The sequence below is a fragment of the Lepus europaeus genome, unplaced genomic scaffold (genome assembly GCF_033115175.1).
Source record: "Lepus europaeus isolate LE1 unplaced genomic scaffold, mLepTim1.pri SCAFFOLD_29, whole genome shotgun sequence".
NCBI lineage: Eukaryota > Metazoa > Chordata > Mammalia > Lagomorpha > Leporidae > Lepus > Lepus europaeus.
Window position 1 is genome coordinate 3,968,788 of NW_026909167.1, and position 20,985 is coordinate 3,989,772.

General features: G+C 42.3%; 1 pseudogene; it reads left to right on the plus strand.

Annotated features, from left to right (window-relative positions):
- The first annotated feature begins 11,509 nt into the window (after nt 1-11,509).
- On the plus strand, nt 11,510-20,634 carry LOC133754759 (remodeling and spacing factor 1-like; annotated as a pseudogene).
- Nucleotides 20,635-20,985: the final 351 nt, after the last annotated feature.

Below are 20,985 nucleotides of genomic sequence, written 5' to 3' on the forward strand. Positions count from 1 at the left end.
TGGGCTTTGTTCAATGACAAGCAACCTCAATTGGGTTTCATAAAACATATATTGCCCATGAATACACAATCTTAGTCATCTGTCCATACTGTTGTCCATACTCTGACCTTGAGAGTATCTGACCCAGAAGCAGATGTCAACATTCCAGAAGGTCATTGTATTGTAATTATATCTAATGCAGTCCAAAGAATAAACTTCTGTGTAACAAACTGCTGTCCAAAAATCTGTACGACTTAGAAAACAAGACTCACATACTTACATTTTTATATGTGACTATGTGCATGTATATTGAGGCCCCTAATACAAAAATGAGTAAGACACAAAAAGCAATTAATAAAAGAAATACAAATCATTGAAAACCTCAACCTTCTTCAGTTCAAAGAACTGCATATTAAAACACTGAAGATGAACATTTGACACAGCAGTTAAGTCGCCATATGGGATGCCTGCATCATGTAAGTGAGTGTCTGGTTCAAGTTATGGGTACTCTGTTTCTGATCTAGTTTCTTACTAATATACATTCTGGGAAGCAGTAGTTGGTGGCTCAAGTACTTGGATCCCTGTCAGTTTTTATTAATCATTTTTGCTTAAAATCTGTTCTTCCTTAGGAGTAAACTTGGCCCCTTCTTGCAGTCCCCAGGCATTGCACAAAGGGATTCACATCACTGTTGGTGCATTGTGCTGTACTTAAGCATGATGCAGTTCGTCATCAAAAAAAAAAAAATGCAAAGATCTGCAAAAAAAAAAAAAAAGGTTCATAGCAGCACTCTTCACAATAGCCAAAATTTGCAATCAACCAAGTTGTCCATCATCAGATGAATGTATAAAAGAGTGTATATACAAAATTAATTATTATTAAGCTATAAAATGAATGAAAGTCAGCCATTTGAAACAAAATGGATGCAACTGGGAGGACATTATGTTGAGCGAAATAAGCTGGATTCAGAAAGACAAATACCACATGTTCCCCTTGTATGTCAGAGCTAAAATTTAAAAAAACAAAATGGGAGAAATGTCTGTATCAGTTTTGCTGCAAATATAGCTTTGTAAAACTTTTATACCTTTGTGAAACCAATGGTTCAGAATGTTATACTAGGGGTAGTCATAGTGGCATAGTAGTCTAAGCTTCTGCCTGTGGTGTTGGCATCCCATATGGGTGCTGATTCATGTCCAGGCTGTTCCTCTTCCAATCCAGCTCTTTACTTAGAGTCTGGGGAAGAAATAGAAGATGGGCCAAGTTCTTGGGCCCCTGAACTCATGTAGGAGACTCAGAAGAAGTGCATGGCTCCTGGCTTTGTATTGGCTTTGCTCTGACTATTACACCATTTGGGGAGTGAACCAGTAAATACAAGACCTTTATTTGTCTCTCCCTCTCTGTAACTCTTCCTCTCAAATTAATAAATTAAAAAATCTGAAAAAAATGTTATATTAGTATAGTTGTTATGATCTGGGATTACTTTAAATTTACTGTATATGTGTGCAATGGTCATTTTTTTTACAGGCAGAGTGAACAGTGAGAGAGAGAGACAGAGAGAAAGGTCTTCCTTTGCCATTGGTTCACCCTCCAATGGCCGCCCGGACGGCGTGCTGCGGCCGGCGCACTGGGCTGATCCAAAGGCAGGAGCCAGGTGCTTCTCCTGGTCTCCCATGGGGTGCAGGGCCCAAGCACTTGGGCCATCCTCCACTGCACTCCTGGGCCATAGCAGAGAGCTGGCCTGGAAGAGGGGCAACTGAGATAGAATCTGGCACCCCGATCGGGACTAGAACCCAGCACGCAATGGTCATTTTTCCATTCAATTATTATTTATAGCTGTTGTCTATATTCCCACTAATAAGACCTTTTTTGCTTTTACTTGTTAAATTTCTTATTATGTGAATAGCAAACATTTTACTGTGATGTTAATTTTTCTAAAAGATTTTATTTATTTATTTGAGATGTAGAGTTACAGACAATGAGAGGAAGAGACAAAGAGAAATGTCTTCCTTCCATTGGTTTACTCCTCAAATGGCTGCAATGGCTGGAGCTGTGCTGATCTGAAACCAGGAGCCAGAAGCTTCTTCCAGGTCTCCCACATGGGTGCAGGGGCCCAAGCACTTCAGCCATGTTCTACTGCTTTCCCAGGCCATAGCAGAAAGCTGGACTGGAAGAGGAGCAGCTGGGACTAGAACCGGTGCCCACATGGGATGCCAGTGTCACAGCCCCTGCTGCACCATGGTGCTGGCCCTGTAATGTAAATTTAAAATGTTATTTCACAAACAAAAAAAAATAAGAAGGAAGGAGAGTGGATAGTAGGGGGGGAGGAGGGAGTGAGAAAGGAAGGGAATATTATTATGATAGAATTGTATCTACAATGCACATTGAGTGTGTTAAAAACAAATTAAAGATTAAAATTAGAAAAAAATTAAAGAAAAAACTTATAAGAGCCGGTGCCGTGGCACAGTAGGTTAATCCTCCACTTGTGGAGCTGGCATCCCATATAGGCACCAGTTTTAGCCCCAGATGCTCCTCTTCTGATCCAGCTCTCTGCTATGGCCTGGGAAGGCAGTGGGAGATGGTTCAAGTACTTGGATCCCTGCAACTGTGTGGGAGACTGGGAAGAAGTGCCTGGCTCCTAGCTTCAGATCAGCTCAGCTCCAGCCATTGTGGCCATCTGGGGAGTAAACCAGGGGATGGAAGACTTTTCTTTTTGTCTCTCCCTCTCATTGTTTGTAACTCCACCTTTCAAAGAAATAAATAAAATCTTAAAAAAAAACTGCTAGTAGGCTGATAAAATACCATGTATATAAATTAAAACTATTAAATAAATCCAAATGCATTTTAGTTCATTTGAGTTAAATAAATCTCTGATACACAGATTATTTAAAATTTGTTGATCAAGCTAAAGATGATTTTAGAGTCATCAACATATTTTGTACCTGAGGTTGCAGGTCAAGCATAAATTATTTAATAGGTATTTAAAGTCATAAAATTATAACTTATAAAAAAGATTTATTTATTTTATTTGAAAAGCAGAGTTACAGAGAGAGATGGAGAGACACAGAGAGATGTCTTCCATCTTCTGGTTCACTCTCCAAATGACCGCAACAGCAGAGCTGAGCTACTATGAAGCTGGGAGGCAGGATTTCCTACAGCTTCCCAATGCAGCTGCAGGGGCCCAAGGACTTGAGCCATCTTCCAGTGCTTTCCCAGACTACAGGAGAGAGCTGGATCAGAAGTGGAGCACCTAGAACTTGAACCCATATAGGATACTGGCACTGCAGGTGGAAGCTTTATCCACTAAGCCACAGTGCCAACCACAAAAGTATAACTTTTCTTAAAAAAAAAAGTTTATTTTTTTATTTGAAAGTTACAGAGTGAGAGGGAGAGACAGAGAGAGAGAGAGGAGATCTTCTATTTGCTGATTTACTCCCCAGATGGCCAGGGCCATAAAGGTATAACTGTTACATAACAATAAATCATGCAAGTAGAAGTATGATGCAATCAATGTTCATTTCTTCCCATATGTAAGTTACAGTCGAGTTTCCAATATTGTTCTTTGCCAAGAATATGACTTGATAATTACCATGCTTTTCTAGTATTTTAGCTTATTTTTAAAGATTTTTTTGTTTATTTGAAAGTCAGAGTTAGAGACAGACAGATCATCCATCTGCAGGCTCACTTCACAAATGACTGCAATGGTCAGGGCTGGGTCAGGCTAAAGCCAGGAGGCAAAAAATCTTCATCTAGGTCTCCATGTGTGTAGCAGATGCCCAAACACTTGGACTATCTTCTGCTTTTTCCAGGCCTTTCGTATGGAACTGGATCATAAGTGGAGAGGCCAGAACATGAATCGATTGCCCATATGAGATGCCAACACTGCAGGCAGTGGCTTTTACCCTCTCGACCACAATGCCAACCCCAATATTTTAGTCTATTTTTTAAAGATTTTTTACTTGTTTGAGGGGTAAAGTTACAGGCCGAGAGAGGGAAATACAGAGACAAAGATCTTCCATCCACAGATTCACTCCCCAAATGGCTGCAATGGCTGTAGCTGGGCCAATCCAAAGCCATGAGCCAGGAGCTTCTTCTTCTGGGTATCTCATTTGGGTTCAGGGGCCATCTTCTACTGTTTTCCCAGACTATAGCAGAGAGCTGGATCAGCAGAGGAGCAGCTGGGACATGAACTGGTGCCCATATGGGTTGCTGATGCTTCAGGTGGAGGCTTAGCCCACTATACCACAGTGCCAGCCCTGTTTTAGTTTCTTAAGTAATCTAGTTATAATTGCTAAAAACAAATTGGGTAAATATAAAAGAGATAAATGTTTCCAAATATCAATCTATGTACTTTTGGCTTCTTAGGCTCTATAAATGGCATCTGATCCTTTTGTAAGTGTGTTTTCATAAACTTTTGATACATAGTAGTTCAAAACTGCTTGCTAGTGTTCAGTAAAAATTAAGTTATTGAGGGTAAGAAATAAGTTTAATCAATATATGGAAATTAAAATTTATAATGGAGTTAGCAAGTCTATGTTAGAAGCGCAAATTACATATATGAAATTTTAAAAACTAAAGACCTGGGGCTGTGTTGCAGTGCAGCAGAGTAAGCCTTAGCTTACAACACAGGCATCTCATATGAGCAGTGATTCAAGTCCTGCCTGCTCTGCTACAGTGCTAGTGCACCTGAGAAAACAGCAGAAGATGGCCCAAGTCCGTGAGCCCCCGCCACTCACGTGGTAGACAATGACAGAGTTCTTGGCTCCTGGTTTTGTATGGCCCAGCCCCAGCCATTGTAGTCATTTATGGAATGAACAAGTTGATAAAATATCTCTGTCTTTCTGTTTCTCCCTCTGCCTCCCTGTTTCTCTCTTTCTATAACACTGCCTTTTACATAAATAGTCATTTTTTAAAAATTAAGCATTAATACCAAAGTTATACTGGCATATAACTAGAATTTGGCCATGTATGTTAAACAACATGATTTTTAAAAGTATATGTTGACATGTTAGTAAAAACCTACAAAAAGTTTGATCTTTAATTTTAATATCCTTTTTAAAAGTGTAACTTTTAAAAATAGTTTCTATATAATTTATGACCCTCTGTCAACTTTCTAGACTATAGTCTGCAAACTATTTTCTCCTCCTTGATTCTGACAATGTTATGAACTGACACTAAATATATTATTATATTAGAAGCCAATGATTATAAGATAACTTTGTTCTTTACTCTGGCTTTTCTTGATAAATTCAAATTTTCCCATGTAATCAGATAATAAGGGATATTCTTCTATGCAAAGTTTTCTTGTATAGATTTAGATTTTTTAAAAATTTATTTGAAAGGAAGAGTATTAGAGAGGAAGAAAGGGATAAAGAGATATTTTTCCATTCAAGGTCTACTCCCCACATGACCACAATAGCCAGGGGATGGGCCAGGCTAAATGCCAGAACATATAACTCCATCTGGGTTTCCCAAGTTGGTTGCCAAGGCCAAATAACTTGGCCCATCTTTCAATACTTTCCCAGGCACATTAGCTTGGATTTGGATCAGAAGCAGAGCAAACAGAACTCAAACCAGCTGTGATGGCAAATTATTTTTTGGCCATCTGCTGTGCACAGACTTGGTTACTTTCAGTTTGATCTGCAAGAAATATGCTACAAGCCTTGTAGTATAAAGAAACAAGCAGTTTATTTAAGTAGCACATTTTCAGAAGCAGAAGAGAAAGAGAGAGAGAGAAAGGACTGGGGGGGGGGGGAGTTCCTAGGAGTAGGGGAATCAACCCTGGAATTTACCACTAGTCAATCTTCACACAGCACCGGAGGAGGATCCTTACTGAGAATGAAACATCATCAGTAATCATCATGGGCAACACAGCACTGGAAAAGGATCCATACTGAGAACTAAATATCATCAGTAATCATCACAGGCAACATACAGCAGTGGAAAAGGACCCATACTGAGAACCAAACATCATCAGTAATCATCACAGGCAACATACAGCCCGGGAAAAGGATCCATACTGAGAACCAAACATCATCAGTAATCACGGGCACATTCAACATTCAGCATGACTGCGTGTTCTCCCAGGATGAAACAGGAGCAGCAGAGGCTTGCTCTGGCTCCCTTTTAAAGCCCCAAGAACAAAGATGGCTCATTGCTGGGATTCATGGCAAGCAGTGCGTCCCATCCCAGATCTTGGCCAGAGGGCCAAGGTGGCACGCACATTTCAAGATGTTCCTCAGACTTCCACCCGAGGACATGCCATGTTCTGCCTTGTTCTCCTCCCAGGAACTGGACAGGTTTCAGGGAACAGAAGGTCACTCAGCGACAAGTTGCTTACTAGAGCTGAGCCTGGACACAAGCCTCCCCATCCTAAAGAGCTGTCCTTACACCAGCACTTGGATATGAGATACCACTGTTGCAGGTGACAGCTTAACCTGCTGAACAACACAAGCTCCACTGTTTACATTGTTTATATAAACTTAGACACATACTATTCCACTAATTAAATTTGAGTACTTTTCCATCAGTTTGACTTTTCTGAATGAGCATCCTATTGGGAGAACAAATACACTACAAGAAGTTTTTCTCTATCTTTTGATAATTAAATAAGGAAAAGAAATTTTGCATTTTGTCAAAATAATCTCTTACGTTCTCTGCTGTTTTTGTTTGGTTTAAGTGTTTGAAGATTGACTCAGTGTTAAAATTTGTTGTCATAATTATGCAATTGCAATGATTCTGAGAATCTAACGTATTAATAAATTCCTTAAAAAGAGAAGAAAGCTAAAAATGATATTTGATATATTTTAAAAATGTATTTAAATGACTACTTTATAAATGTAATTAAATCTGGTGTATAACTGGTTAAACCACTCTAATTAAAAATTATTATTATTTCATAATTATCAGGGATACTATTTGGATCAAATATTTTCAAAGCATTTGGTATCTTTGACAGGTTGCCTCAAAATCAAAGTTCTACAGGCCGGCGCCGCGGCTCACTAGGCTAATCCTCTGCCTTGCAGTGCCGGCACACTGGGTTCTAGTCCCGGTCGGGGCACCGATTCTGTCCCGGTTGCCCCTCTTCCAGGCCAGCTCTCTGCTGTGGCCAGGAGTGCAGTGGAGGATGGCCCAAGTGCTTGGGCCCTGCACCCCATGGGAGACCAGGAGAAGCACCTGGCTCCTGCCATCGGATCAGTGCAGTGCGCCGGCCGCAGCGCGCTACCGCGGCGGCCATTGGAGGGTGAACCAACGGCAAAAGGAAGACCTTTCTCTCTGTCTCTCTCTCTCTCACTGTCCACTCTGCCTGTCAAAAAAAAAAAAAAAGAAAGAAAGAAAGAAAAATCAAAGTTCTACAGTAAGTCCTTTGACCTTGAGATTTACAGATGAGTCCCTGGAAATCCTCAAAGCCTGTAGTTCTCTTCTTGCAGAGATAATACCTAATTAGGCTTACTTTAATTGTAGGGAAAGTATTGTCAAGTTATAAAATCATAAACTTTAAGATATATTTATGTTAATTTATATATATGACATAAATATTCTACAGATTATGTAACACTTAGATTTGATGTTCCTATTGAGATTTTATTCATCATGATATCTTAATTTAAAAGAAGAGTGGTTTAGGATTTTTTTTTTTTTTGGACAGGCAGAGTGGACAGTGAGAGAGAGAGAGACACAGGGAAACGTTTCCTTTTTGCCGTTGGTTCAGTTCAGCGCACCACGCTGATCTGATGGCAGGAGCCAGGTGCTTATCCTGGTCTCCCATGGGGTGCAGGACCCAAGCACTTGGGCCATCCTCCACTGCACTCCTGGCCACAGCAGAGAGCTGGCCTGGAAGAGGGGCAACCGGGACAGAATCGGTGCCCCGACCGGGACTAGAACCCGGTGTGCCGGCGCCACAGGATTTTAAAAAGACCTTTAAACCTGTCCTATCCTATCATTGTCTAAAGTGGTGGAGTATTTTGGAAAACATTGTTGTCTTTTTTTAAAAAAAAGACTATATATGATGGAAATAACTGCATCCCCTTGTCCATTGCTAAATTATTTTCTGAATTTCAATTTTTTTAAAAAATTATTTATTTATTTATTTGAAAGGCAGAATTACAGAGAGAAAGAAAGAGACACAGAGAGAAACAGATCTCCATCTACAGTTTTTCTCCCTAAATGACTGCAAAAGTCAGGGCTAGACCAAGCTGAAGCCAGGAGCCTAGAACTCCATCTGGGTCTCTCACATGGGTGACAGGGGCCTACATACCTGGGTCATCTATGCCATCCACCTCCACACTGTCAAGAGGTTCAGCTGCTCAGCACTTTGCCAATTGCTTTCCTGCAAGCCCTTCCACAGACATTATCCTTTCGTTCCAACTAGATGGATCAGGGCATTTTCCAAACCCTCCTGCACTTTGACCCAGGAACTATGACCCTTCTCACTCATTCTGACTCTTGCTCAGCCTCCCCTCACCAGAAGTCCTTAAATCTGTGCTGCCATACCTATTGTCTGGGTTAGGATACAGGTTGTTGGCTTGTTGGCTATAAATATAAAGTCATGTTCCACTTTCTGGTTTGCTTTCTTTCCCATTATGAGACCAAACCACTATAACATAAATGCAGGGCCAAAACTCTTGTCTGGCTCTCTTAACCCAAGGTTTCCTTGCCTATTTTTTGCCGAAAAGAATTCACTGACTTGAGGGAGTGATACAATACATTGACAAGATTCTAATCACCAGACTCAAAGAGTCATTGGCTTCTCTAGTAGATAAGAATCTTGGTGACCAATATTGTCCTTGGATGGATTGTGTAGGGAAATTCCAGGTCTGGGAAGAACGTAACTACCACCTGCATGTAACTCCTAGGTGAACTTAAGCCCACCTGGCCATCATAAAGTCCCTAGAGAGCATAGCATCACTGAACAAAGGAAGGTCACAAGCACCAATGACCAGGAACTTGGACATGAGTTGATCACACACCTCTTAGCTTCAATTTCAATCTATAAGAACCATCAGCCTAACTCCTCATGGAGCCTGAGAGTTAAGTAATAGCTGCCTGGCTCCTTGCTTTATGCTTTGTAATAAATATCTACTTTCTTCCAGCACCCCAATGTCAGTGATTGGCTTTCTGTGTGGCTGAGATTACCAGATTAGGGGGTTTTTATAGCATCATCTCCAATTAACGTGGAGCAACAATTTGAGGAATGAAAGAAATGAGATGAAAATTCTTCATGAACAACAAGAGCTGCCACTGACTTATCAAACACTCATTTCTTGTTTCTTACTCGTGTTGGCTTCAAAAATGAGAAAATAGTCCTTACATTCCAGAATTCATGTCTGAGTTCACACTAGAAAGCTTCCTAAAATGCTATGGTGAAAACAAGCCCAAGCTTAACAAGGTATTAACATTGTTTGATGAAAGATTATTTTAAAAAAGATTTATTTATTTGAAAGGTGGAGTTACAGAGAGGCAGAGGCAGAGAGAGATCTTCCATTTGTTGGTTCAATATCCAAATGGCCACAACAAAAGGAGCTGACAGATCCAAATCCAGGAGCCAGGAGTTTCTTCCAGGTCTCCCACATTGGTGTAGGGGCCCAAGCTCTTGGGCCATATTCTACTGCTTTCCCAGGCTGTAGCAGAGAGCTGGATGATAAGTGGAACAGCTGTGTCTTGAATAGGTGCCCATATGGGATGCTGGCACTGAAGGTATTGGCTTTATGTGCTACACCACAGCACCAGCCCTGAGATTTTTTTTTAAAGATTTTTTTAAAAGTTACTTGAAATGCAGTTACAAAAAGAGGCAGAGAGACAGTGAGAGATTTTCGATCTGCTGGTTCACTCTCAAATGGCTACAATATGGGGTTAGGCCACACCAAAACAGGATCCAGGAACTTCTTTTGAGTCTCCCATGTCAGTGCAAGGGACCAGCACTTGGGGCATTCTCTGCTGCTTTCCCATGATCCCATTTCTGGATCAGAAATGGAGCAACCTTGTCTTGAACTGGTGACCATATGAGATGCCAGCATTGCAGGCAGAGGCTTAACCTACTACACAACAATGCTAGACCCATAAGAAATTTTTTTCAGTTGCATATTTGTTTTTTGAAAACCTTTGTGAAAGATATAAAAATTAAAGCATATTTCTTATACTTGTGGCATATTGCCCATTCTGTGAAAGAAAGCAGGAACCAGTTAAAACAAACCAAATCCAACAAATTGCATTATCTGTGGTATCTATTTGCGCAGTTGAAATCAGGGCTGTCTGAGAATAGCCCATTCCAATAATAAGTGATTACTGTCCTTCCAACACATTCATGAGGCTGAGCATTTCAGATAAGAGATGACTCCACTGCTATAGGCCACCATAGAAACTTCTGTAGCTGCATATACCTCTGAGTTAGCCATAGTGTTTCTGACTTCTGCTTCCCTTTCCTCTCTGTCCATTCATCACTCCACTCTCAGATGTGGCAGTCCTATCCATGTGGCTTTCAGGCCCTGATTCTGGCCATGCAGCTGTGATGTCTTCTTCTTCCATGGCCCTGGCCCCTGTTCTTCCTGAAGTAAAGAGGCCTTCCCAGATTGCCCATTAACTCAATCATTGGAATCTGGTTGAGAAATCATAGTAGAAGTTTATTCAGCAATAAACTGAAGGTTTCAACCCAGAAACTTCCAGGCAGTTGCTTGGGCTGGCTGATTCACAAACCTATGTATGGTGACAGGTTTTATGCTTTTGTTGCAAGGGGAAGGAGAGGAGAAGAGAGAGAGAGAGAAAGAGACAGAGAGAGACAGAGACAGAGAGAGAAATCTAACCATTGGTTCACTCCCCAAATTGTTGCAATTTCCAGGCCAAAGCCAAGAGTCTAGAACTCCATCCAGGTCTCCCATTGGAGTGGCAGGAGCCAAAGGACTTGGGCAGTCTTCCAACACTTTTCCAGGTGCAGTAACAGGGAGCTGGATAACAAGTAGATAACAGTGCTAATATGGGATGTCAGCATTGCAGGTGGTGGCTTAAATCACTGTGCCACAATAATGATCCTGAAAATGAGTATTGTAATTTTTAAGATTTTGGATCATCCTTTTATAGGATAGGGGTGGTGCCTGGTATAGGGCCTAATTGAATAGTTAAAAGAGGCGGAGTTTGGGGCACATCTTCTTCCCACTGTTTCTCTTCTCCCTCTTCTGGGATATTGCCAGGCAGAGGGCTTTCCCAGCCTGAAATGTATGAAATCTCTCTGGAGTATTATTTTACAGAGTTATCAGACAAAGCAACTCTCCTGGTGCTTGACCAGGAATGGTTAGTTCCTTAGAAAGACCCTGGGAACTGGGACCCCACCAACAACAACAGCAAGGTCACCAAACATGGACATGACTTTCAATGTGTGAATACCTGGCCAATTCCAGTGCATGCTTCTGAGGCAGCTGTGTTATAAGAAAAGGAACAGAGACCAGACCAGACACCAACAGTCATATACATCACCTGTCTCCTTCCAGGGGATGCGCTGTGCCATTCCAGAAATGTCAGAAAGAAGACCATCTGGAGTTAAAAATGGCAACGGTGGCAGCAGCAGCAGTGATGGCTCCTCTGGACTGCCCAGGTTTGTGCCGCAACTTCTCCATGGTCTGCTCCATCTTGGAGTGCTACGGGCCACTGCTAGACCTGCCTGAGTTGTGGTTCCCAGAGCTGGAGGGGGTGCTTCAGGCACCGCCACTGGACATCGGCCAGGGAGAAGTACCAGAATTGGTGAAACTCATTAAAGCTGATGAGGAAGATTGGCAAATCTATTACAGTAGACAGATGGGAAAAATATTTGATCAAAATATGCCAAGAATTTAACAACACCTGGGTATGGGAGATGGAGAAGAAGGGCTATCTTGAAATGAGTGTTGAATGCAAATTAGCACTCTTAAAGTATTTCTGCGTGTGTCAGTTTGATGACAATCTTAAATTCAAGAACATTATTAATGAGGAGTGTCACTCCCCCGCATGCAGAAGAACGACCAGGAACGCTGTTGATTCCCCTTCAGTAGGGCTGTATTACAAAGAATAAGAACAGCATATAGAAAAGTAAAAGAGAAAAGGAAAGTCCCAGCCAGTCCTTTGTTTGGCATATATATTCTGCTCAACCAATCAGTTCTTAGATCACGCGGGCGCCGTCCAATCATCCTCCTGTCCACGCTGCTTCTCTGTGTCGCATGCATTGCTTGGTATTTTCTCATCATGTCCTTGGTATGTTCTTCACTGCCTGTTATTGTACAAGTTCTTATCATTGCTGCCAGACTCCCTGACGCTGTCTAGAACTGCACAAGGTCAGGTCGACTGGTACGTACACTGTCCAGAGGGCTGTGGGAGAGGGCCCAGCCTCCCACAGATCCCCCTTCTTTATACATTTAATGGCATGGACTCGTGCCTGTCTTAGGTGCCCCGCAGTGCTTACTCTGCTTACCCGTCATCAAGGATACAGGAAGCATGTCCTGTCCTCTGTCTTAGGTTGCTAAGTGTTGAATGACTTGTTGAGTCCCTTCCCGTTGAGTGGCCGTAGCCATAACGACACCGGAATACGTGTCAACGGTAACATGTACGCAACTTTGTTTCCCAAAAGAAGGGATGTGTGTAACATCCATTTGCCAAATGTGACCTGGCATCAGGCCATGAGGATTAGCACCCGTGGAAATAGTGCGCAGCTGGGTTGTTATGCATTTTTCACATGCTTGAATAATGTCCCTCGCTTGCTTCCTGGAGATGTGAAATCTGAGGCTCAGAGTATGAGCATTGACATGCCACTTAGTGTGGAAAGCTTGAGCTTGTTGTAAAGCAGAACAGGCCAATAAAAACCTGGAATAATAGTCAGCCAGCCTATTGCCTTTAGTAAGTGGTCCTGGTAATTGAGAATGTGCTCTAAGATGCCCTATGTAAATGGGTTGTTGCCGAAGAGTTAATAGGCATTGAATATCTGTTAAGTAAAGGTAAACAGAGGATGATTTGAGTATAAGGCATGGTGTGGCAAGTGTTTGAATCGCATTCACAACATATGCACTATCTGATAATATGGTAAGAGGGCCATCCATGTTTTTTTAACACTGTAGCTATGATAGCAAGTTTAGCATGTTGGGGAGAGGGAGAGGCTGTTAAAACAAAAAAATGGTGCTTGTTAACAATAGCAGTCCCTGTGTCTTCTTTAGCGCTATCCGTAAAGACAGTGGGGGCTCCCAGAATTGGATTTTTTCTTACTTTAACAACTCGTTTAATGGGAACCTGGGCATAGAAATTTACTAAAGGATGTCAGGGATAATGATTGTCTATCGTAATTTGCAAGACAAGGGCTAGATAAGCCCATTGCCAACATTCCCTTATAAAAGCTTCTATAGCTTCATGAACAAGAGGCACTACACAGTGGGTAGGAAATTTGCCTGCAATTTTAACAGTTCTTTTGACTGCTATAAGTAGCAGATCAGCTACCGTAGTTCCTTGTGTGTATAGCACACGGGGAGCCTGTGAGTGCAGGTAAACAAACAACAGAAGTCCGCCTTATCAAATAATTGCAAAGGGATATAGTGTTTCCATAAACACTAAAATTTCTAAAGGTTCCTGGATATTGCATCTATTCATGTGTATAATTTTAATTTGGTTTTTAATTTTATTTAAAGCCATGCGGGCCTCTGCAGTCAAGCTGCAAGGAGGATTCAATTGAGCATCTCCCTCTAATATACGAAAAAGAGGCATCATGTCTTCAGTGGTCAATTTACAGTAAGGGCGGAGCCAATTGAGATTACCGCAAAGTTTTTGAAAATCATTGAGAGTATGTAATCCATCCATTGAGATTGCAAAATCTAATGGAGTTACTGTCTCCGGTGTGACCCATAGTCCTAAGTACTGAACTATGTCACCCTTTTGGACTTTTTTCAGGGCAACCTGTAGCCCGGCTTTCTCCAGGAACATCAACAAGAGGTCATAAGCAGCATAAAGGTGATTTTCATCGGGTGTAGTAATTAATAGATTATTCATGTAGTGATAAATTTGTATCCCGGAGCACTTTTGTCAAACAAGTTCTATAGCCCAATTAACATATAATTGACAGATAGTAGGACTATTAGTTATTTCCTGAGGCAGTACCTTCCATTTATACCTCTTGTTAGGGCCTTTATGATTAATGGACGGGACTGTGAAGGCGAATCTCTGTGTGTCCTGCTTATGCAAGGGTATGCTAAAAAAACAATCTTTTAAATTAAGGACTATTAATGGCCAATTTTTATGAATCATAGTAGGAACTGGGAGTCCTGGCTGCAAAGCCCCCATAGGCTGCATCTGCTGATTGATAGCCCTTAAATTATGTAATAAACGGTATTTTTTGGATTTTTTCTTGATAACAAAAATGGGTGTATTTTAAGGAGAAGTAGACGGCTGTAAGTGACCCGCCTGTAATTGCTGAGACACTATTTTGTGGATGGCAGCCAGTTTTTCCTGGGTTAGGGGCCACTGTGGTATTCATTTTGGCTTGTTATCAAGCCAAGTTAATGGCACTGGCTACAACTTAGTGACCCCTATGAAAAACCCAATCCTGTCTGTCTTTGTTCCCTTGGGGTTGAATGGAGTCCCATATGCCCTTTCCCTCCAGACCTAATCCACCTCCAGTATATTTTATTTTTCGCATTATGCACCATTCTGGGGAAGCTTCCAGTTGACAATTATTAGTTAATGTAAGTCCCAATTGTTCCAAAACATCTCTTCCCCATAAAGAGATGGGAAGAGTACAAACATATGGTTGTACACTGTCTTTATTTTCTTCCTGATCTTTCCACTGAAGAACCTGGGCACTTGGAGATGGGGCTGTAGCTGTTCCTAATTCTACTAAGGTGTTATCTCCTGGTTGTAATGGCCAGGATGGTGGGCAATTATTTTTAGCTATAATGTTTACATCGGCCCCTGTGTCTAACAAACCTTGGAAAGATTTTTCCTTGATTATTAGAGTCCATAGGGGCCGATCTGTTTGGGACATGGACAAGGCTGCGAATTTAATTTTTTGAGACCTATGGTCAATCTGGGCTTTTAATAACATTAAAATTTGTGCTATTGGCTCCTGAAGTTTAATTTGAGCAATTCCTTTTGTAGATTGCAAAAGCACCTTTATTCTTTCTGTAGGAAAATGCACAACCCCTGTAATTACCATGAGACCTTTTAAAGCATTTGTTGCTTTTCCTACAATAATTTTGAGCCCTTCCCTAGGGAGCATACCATTTTTGGCATCTACCTCAATAGCTTGCACCCCCATTTGAGGTGTTAAAATTGAATGCTCGGTGGCTCATAACTCTGTACAGAACATGCTTGAGCCTTTTGAGACTGAGGCACCCACTGATTGTTGTAGCCCCGGGGTGCGGGGGCTCACACTTCATTTTTTGACCTTAATGAACCTTGTGGGTTTCAGTGTTCCTGTGCAGTAGCAGGAGCCAAAGGATTTCCTGATCTATCAGATGTGGAATGGCACTCTCTGGCCCAGTGGTTGCCTTTGCCGCAACGGGGGCAAAGTCCAGGCTTCTTTTGGTTGCCTCCCCCTGTTTGCTCTCTAGCAGTGCCCTTTGATCTGTAGTTCCTTTTTAAATGTCCCTCTTTTCCACATTTAAAACATTTTGTTCTTTCCACGTCTCTCCTGAACTGTTGTGCCATAGCAACTGCTGCGTGTGCTCTTGATGCTATATCATCCATAATGTTTTTACATATTTTTAAAAAGGTGGGGATATTTTTATGCTGCCAGGGCCTAAGAGCCTCCCTGCATGTCTTATTGGCCTGTTCACATGCTAGTCTCCTCACAAGCGGCATTGCTTCTTCTACCCTTCTACCGTTTCAAAAATGTTTCCTGCTGTTTCCATAAGTCTATTAACAAAATTAGCATACGGTTCGGTAGAACCTTGCACTATTTTAGTTAAAATATGCCATATCTCTCCCTTTCTCGGAACCATCCTCCAAACTCTTCTGGCTAATTCTCTTACTTGTAATAATACTGCTATTGGCATACGAGCTTGATTGTCTGGATCCGTAAAATTGCCTTCCCCATTTAACATGTCTTCATTTCAATGTGGGTTTCCTATACTATGATTTTGCTTAGCTTGCTCCCGGGCTGTCTGTAAGCAGCAGACCAGAGAAGGAAGTCACCTCCTCCCAATATGGCCTTTGCTAGGTTCCTCCAATCATTAGGTATTAGTCCCTGTTGACCTATGTTTTTCAGCACTGCTTGTGTAAAATTAGCATGCGGGCCATACAGTTGCACGGACTGCTGTAATTCCTTTAAGAGCTTATGATCCGGGGGGGGGGGGGGGTCCATCCCCAGTTTCCCTGTTGATCCTGTAGGACAGGGAATACATGATTTGGTATTTGATATTTCTCCCAGGCGGGCCTCTGATAATCTCGAACACTGGGTCTAGTCTCTTGTCTCACTCGGTTTGATCCACTACATCTCCTCCTCCTCATCTTCCCAGTCCTCATGTTTGCCTTGCGTCTGTACCGAGAACGGTTCATTTTGTGTCAGTGAAGATTTTGGCAATGTTAATGGCCGATATCTGGGTGGATCATCCTCTATAGTTAAGTTAGCTAATCTCGTTAAGCTAGGATATATTTTTGGAATCTCTTTAGGGGCAGAAGAACCTTCTCCCTTTATTTCTGCCCCTTTTTCCTCTTTGATATTTTCCATGGGATCATTTTCTGCTGGCTGTCTATCTCCCCTTCCTGCTTCAGAGCCCTTGGCGTTAGTTTGGCTGCCTCTCCAGGATTCTTCTTGTACTTTTTCTAAAAGTTCACTCCCTTCATCAAGTAATAGAGCTATTCTATTGGTAGGGTCTTGTAGAGCCTGTTCCATTAGCTGCCAAAGTCTCAAGACCTCTACCGACTCACCAGCTGCACGGAGCTGTCGGCCTACTTGCCGCCATTAAGGCAGCTCTAAATCACCATACTCCACAAACCAGGAAGATGTTCTGGCTACAGCTCTCGTAAAAGCACAAACTCTCCGGCACACCGGGTTCTAGTCGCGGTCGGGGCACCGATCCTGTCCCGGTTGCCCCTCTTCCAGGCCAGCTCTCTGCTGTGGCCAGGGAGTGTAGTGGAGGATGGCCCAAGTGCTTGGGTCCTGCACCCCATGGGAAACCAGGATAAGCACCTGGCTCCTGTCACCGGATCAGCGCCGCGCGCCGGCCGCAGCGCGCTACCACGGCGGCCATTGGAGGGTGAACCAACGGCAAAAGGAAGACCTTTCTCTTTGTCTCTCTCTCACTGTCCACTCTGCCTGTCAAAAAAAATAAAAAATAAAAAAGCACAAACTGCAGCTGCCTTTTCCGGAGTTCCTGTGGTCTTTAAAAGACGACTCAATAACAGCCGTAAACGAGTAGTGGATGGCGTGTTGCCCATTTCTTACCCCTATTTTTTATTATTATTATTATTATTATTATTTTTATTTTTGACAGGCAGAGTGGACAGTGAGAGACAGAGAGAAAGGTCTTCCTTTTGCCGTTGGTTCACCCTCCAATGGCCGCCGCTGTAGCGCGCTGCGGCCAGCGCACCGCGCTGTTCCGATGGCAGGAGCCAGGTGCTTATCCTGGTCTCCCATGGGGTGCAGAGCCCAAACACTTGGGCCATCCTCCACTGCACTCCCTGGCCACAGCAGAGAGCTGGCCTGGAAGAGGGGCAACCGGGATAGGATCGGTGCCCCGACCGGGACTATAACCCGGTGTGCCGGCGCCGCAAGGCGGAGGATTAGCCTGTTGAGCCACGGCGCCGGCCATTATTTTTGTTTTGTTTTGTTTTTTGTTTTTTCCCTAGCATCTGCTGTTTCTCCCCAGTACTAACCAGCTTTTACTCCCAGCATCTGCTGTTTCTCCCCGGTACTAACCGGCTTTTACTCCCAGCGATCCGAGTCACCGCACCAGTTGTCGCTCCCCCGCATGCAGAAGAACGACCAGGAACGCTGTTGATTCCCCTTCAGTAGGGCTGTATTACAAAGAATAAGAACAGCATATAGAAAAGTAAAAGAGAAAAGGAAAGAAAAGTCCCAGCCAGTCCTTTGTTTGGCATATATATTTTGCTCAACCAATCAGTTCTTAGATCACGCGGGCGCCGTCCAATCATCCTCCTGTCCACGCTGCTTCTCTGTGTCGCATGCATTGCTTGGTATTTTCTCATCATGTCCTTGGTATGTTCTTCACTGCCTGTTATTGTACAAGTTCTTATCATTGCTGCCAGACTCCCTGACGCTGTCTAGAACTGCACAAGGTCAGGTCGACTGGTACGTACACTGTCCAGAGAGCTGTGGGAGAGGGCCCAGCCTCCCACAGAGGAGGATGCTGATGCTATGGGTTTCCAACCAATTGGGTGAGACAAAGTTAGCCTCATGTACTGGTACCAGTTGGATCAGGATTGCAATGTCAGAATGTACATAAAGGAACAAGATGATCAAGAAGGTTTTTCATGGAAATGCATTGTCAGAAATCGAAATGAATTGGCTGAGACCCTTGCACTCCTGAAATCACAGATTGATCCTGTACTGCTGAAAAACTCTTCCCAGGAGAGTCCCAGCCTAGAGGATGAAGTGACCCAAAAGGAGGAAGAAACACCTAAACAAGAGGAACAGAAGGATAATGAAAATATGAAAAGCAAAGAGCAGCCAGCAGATTCAGAAAACCATTCTGCTGCCCATGTTGTAGAGGACCATTGTGAAAATAGAAAAGGAAGAGGAAAAGGAACTTGTGAACCCACTAGCCATAGTCAAGCTGGAAAAAATCTTTGCCAGAAGTTAAGGGAAAAAATTATCAAGGAAGAAAGTGATTCTTTCAAGGAAAACGTCAAACCCATCAAAGTGGAAGTAAAGGAATGTAGAGCAGATCCTAGGATCCCAAAGGTAATGTGGAGAGGCTTGTGGTGTAAGGGCCAGAGAGATTGGACTTCATTGGTAGCATTAAGTCTTCTCAAGACATCATGGAGAAATCTACTGAAGAAAAAGAAAAACTTAAAAATGACCAACTGGCCAAGATACCACTAAAAAAAAAAAAAGAGAGAGAGAGAGAGAAATTAAACTGAGTGATTATTTCAACAGTCCAGTGAAAGGACCTTTGTGTAAATCTGTTACTCCAACAAAGGAGTTTTTGAAAGATGAAATCAAATAGGAGGAGGAGATTTCTAAAAGTGTTTGTACAATCACCACTCTGATCCATGAAGGGAAGCAAATGGCAAGTGGAGAAGTTAGTGATGACAAGGTAACTCCAAATTTTAAGACTGAGCCAATCGAGACAAAGTTTTATGAAGCAAAAGAAGATACATACGGTAGCCCCTGTAAGGAAAGAAATGTCATCATGGAGGAAAATGGAGCAGAAGCCTTGAACTCTGTCATAACAAGTATGAAAACAGGTGAGCATGAGAAAGAAGTGGTCCCTGCAGGGAAAGAGACTGGTAGGTCAGTGTCAGCCCCAGAGACCCAGACTCAAAAAGGGCAGATAGGAGAACCTGATCTTGCAGAAATGGAAACCGAGTCTTCTGAGATGGCAAAGGATCTCCCTTTAAAAGTTGCTTTTTTTACCACTGACTCCTACACCATGAAAGTTGAAGACCGATCTCCCAAAGGTAAGAAGGATAAACATCTACCAGTCCTAGAATGTCTTGAAAAGTCATAGAAGTCCAAAAAGATTCTTTATGATAAGGATCTGCAAAGGTCGAGTCTAATAGCAGAAGAAGTTCCAAGGAGTTCTCGCAAATCAGAAAAGAGAGGTTTTCTTGGGACAGCTGAAATTTCTCAATCACCTACATTGACTTCCCACTGTGAAAAACTGAACTCAGAAAATGAAGTGGTTGAAAATAAGAGTAAAATTCACGTTGGTCACTCCCTGGAAAAAACAGATCCAGATATCCTGAAAGAGGACTCTGAGTCCATGAAGGTAGAAATGGATAATCCCAACAATACTCAGACCTCTGGCATAGAGGAGCCTTCTGAAACAAAGCGTTCTATGCGAAAAAGCAAATTTAAATATAAGTTGATTCCTGAAGAAGAAACTGCCACCACTGAAAATACAGAGATAATCTCTGAAAGGCAAAACGAGGGCATCAAGTTAACAATTAGGATATCAAGTCAGAAGAAGACAGATTCTCCTCCCAAAATTCTAGAACTAGGACACAAGAGAAGACAGAAAAAGAAGAAGAGAAAGCAAATATGGGTTGTATATTAAGGAGGTCTCCAAGAATATCTAGGCCCACAGCAAAAGTGGCTGAGATCAGAGACCAGAAAGCTGATAAAAAAGGGGGGAGGGGAGAAGATAAAGTAGAAAAGGATTCAGCAGTTCACAAAATACAGACAAAAAAGAAAATTTGAAAAAACTGGAGAAAGATACAAATTCTAAAATAAGCAAGGTAAAACCCAAAGACAAAGTTAGATGGATTGGTTCTTGAACATGCGGCAGCAGTGATGAAAGTGAAGGGTCTGATAGTGAAAAATCATCACGGCTTCAGAAGAGGAAGCAGAAAAGGAAAGTGAAGAAGCTGTCCTGGCAGATGATGACAAACCATGCAAAAAAAAAAAATGTGGCCTTCCCAACTGTCTTGAACTCGTGTATGCCAGTGTGAATCAGCAGTGTCCAGATTACGTGTGTAGGGATTGCCCGGAGCAGCCCACCCCTTTGCCATTGGATCAGGACTTGAATTTTTGAATGCTGCAGCGCGTGTATGCTACAAAATCACCTTTATTTATGCTTGTAAAGTAATAACCCAGTTTTAGGGAGACCGAGGATCAGGGTTCTGCTTTCATTCTACCTGATTTAGCTATGGGTGTCTTCTCTGCTAGCAATGATACACCACTCTCAGTCAAGAAGTAATCAAGTAGGGTTTTACAATTTTCTAAAATGAGCAGTTCTTACAAATTTTTTAAAAGAATACTTTCAGAAGAATAGTACTGGATTTCTATGGAGCTTTGGTACTTAGGAAGTAAACTCTTCAAAAGTGGCCTGCATAAGAAGAACCAATTTTTAATCCATATTACACGCAGTTCATAAGTGAGGCTA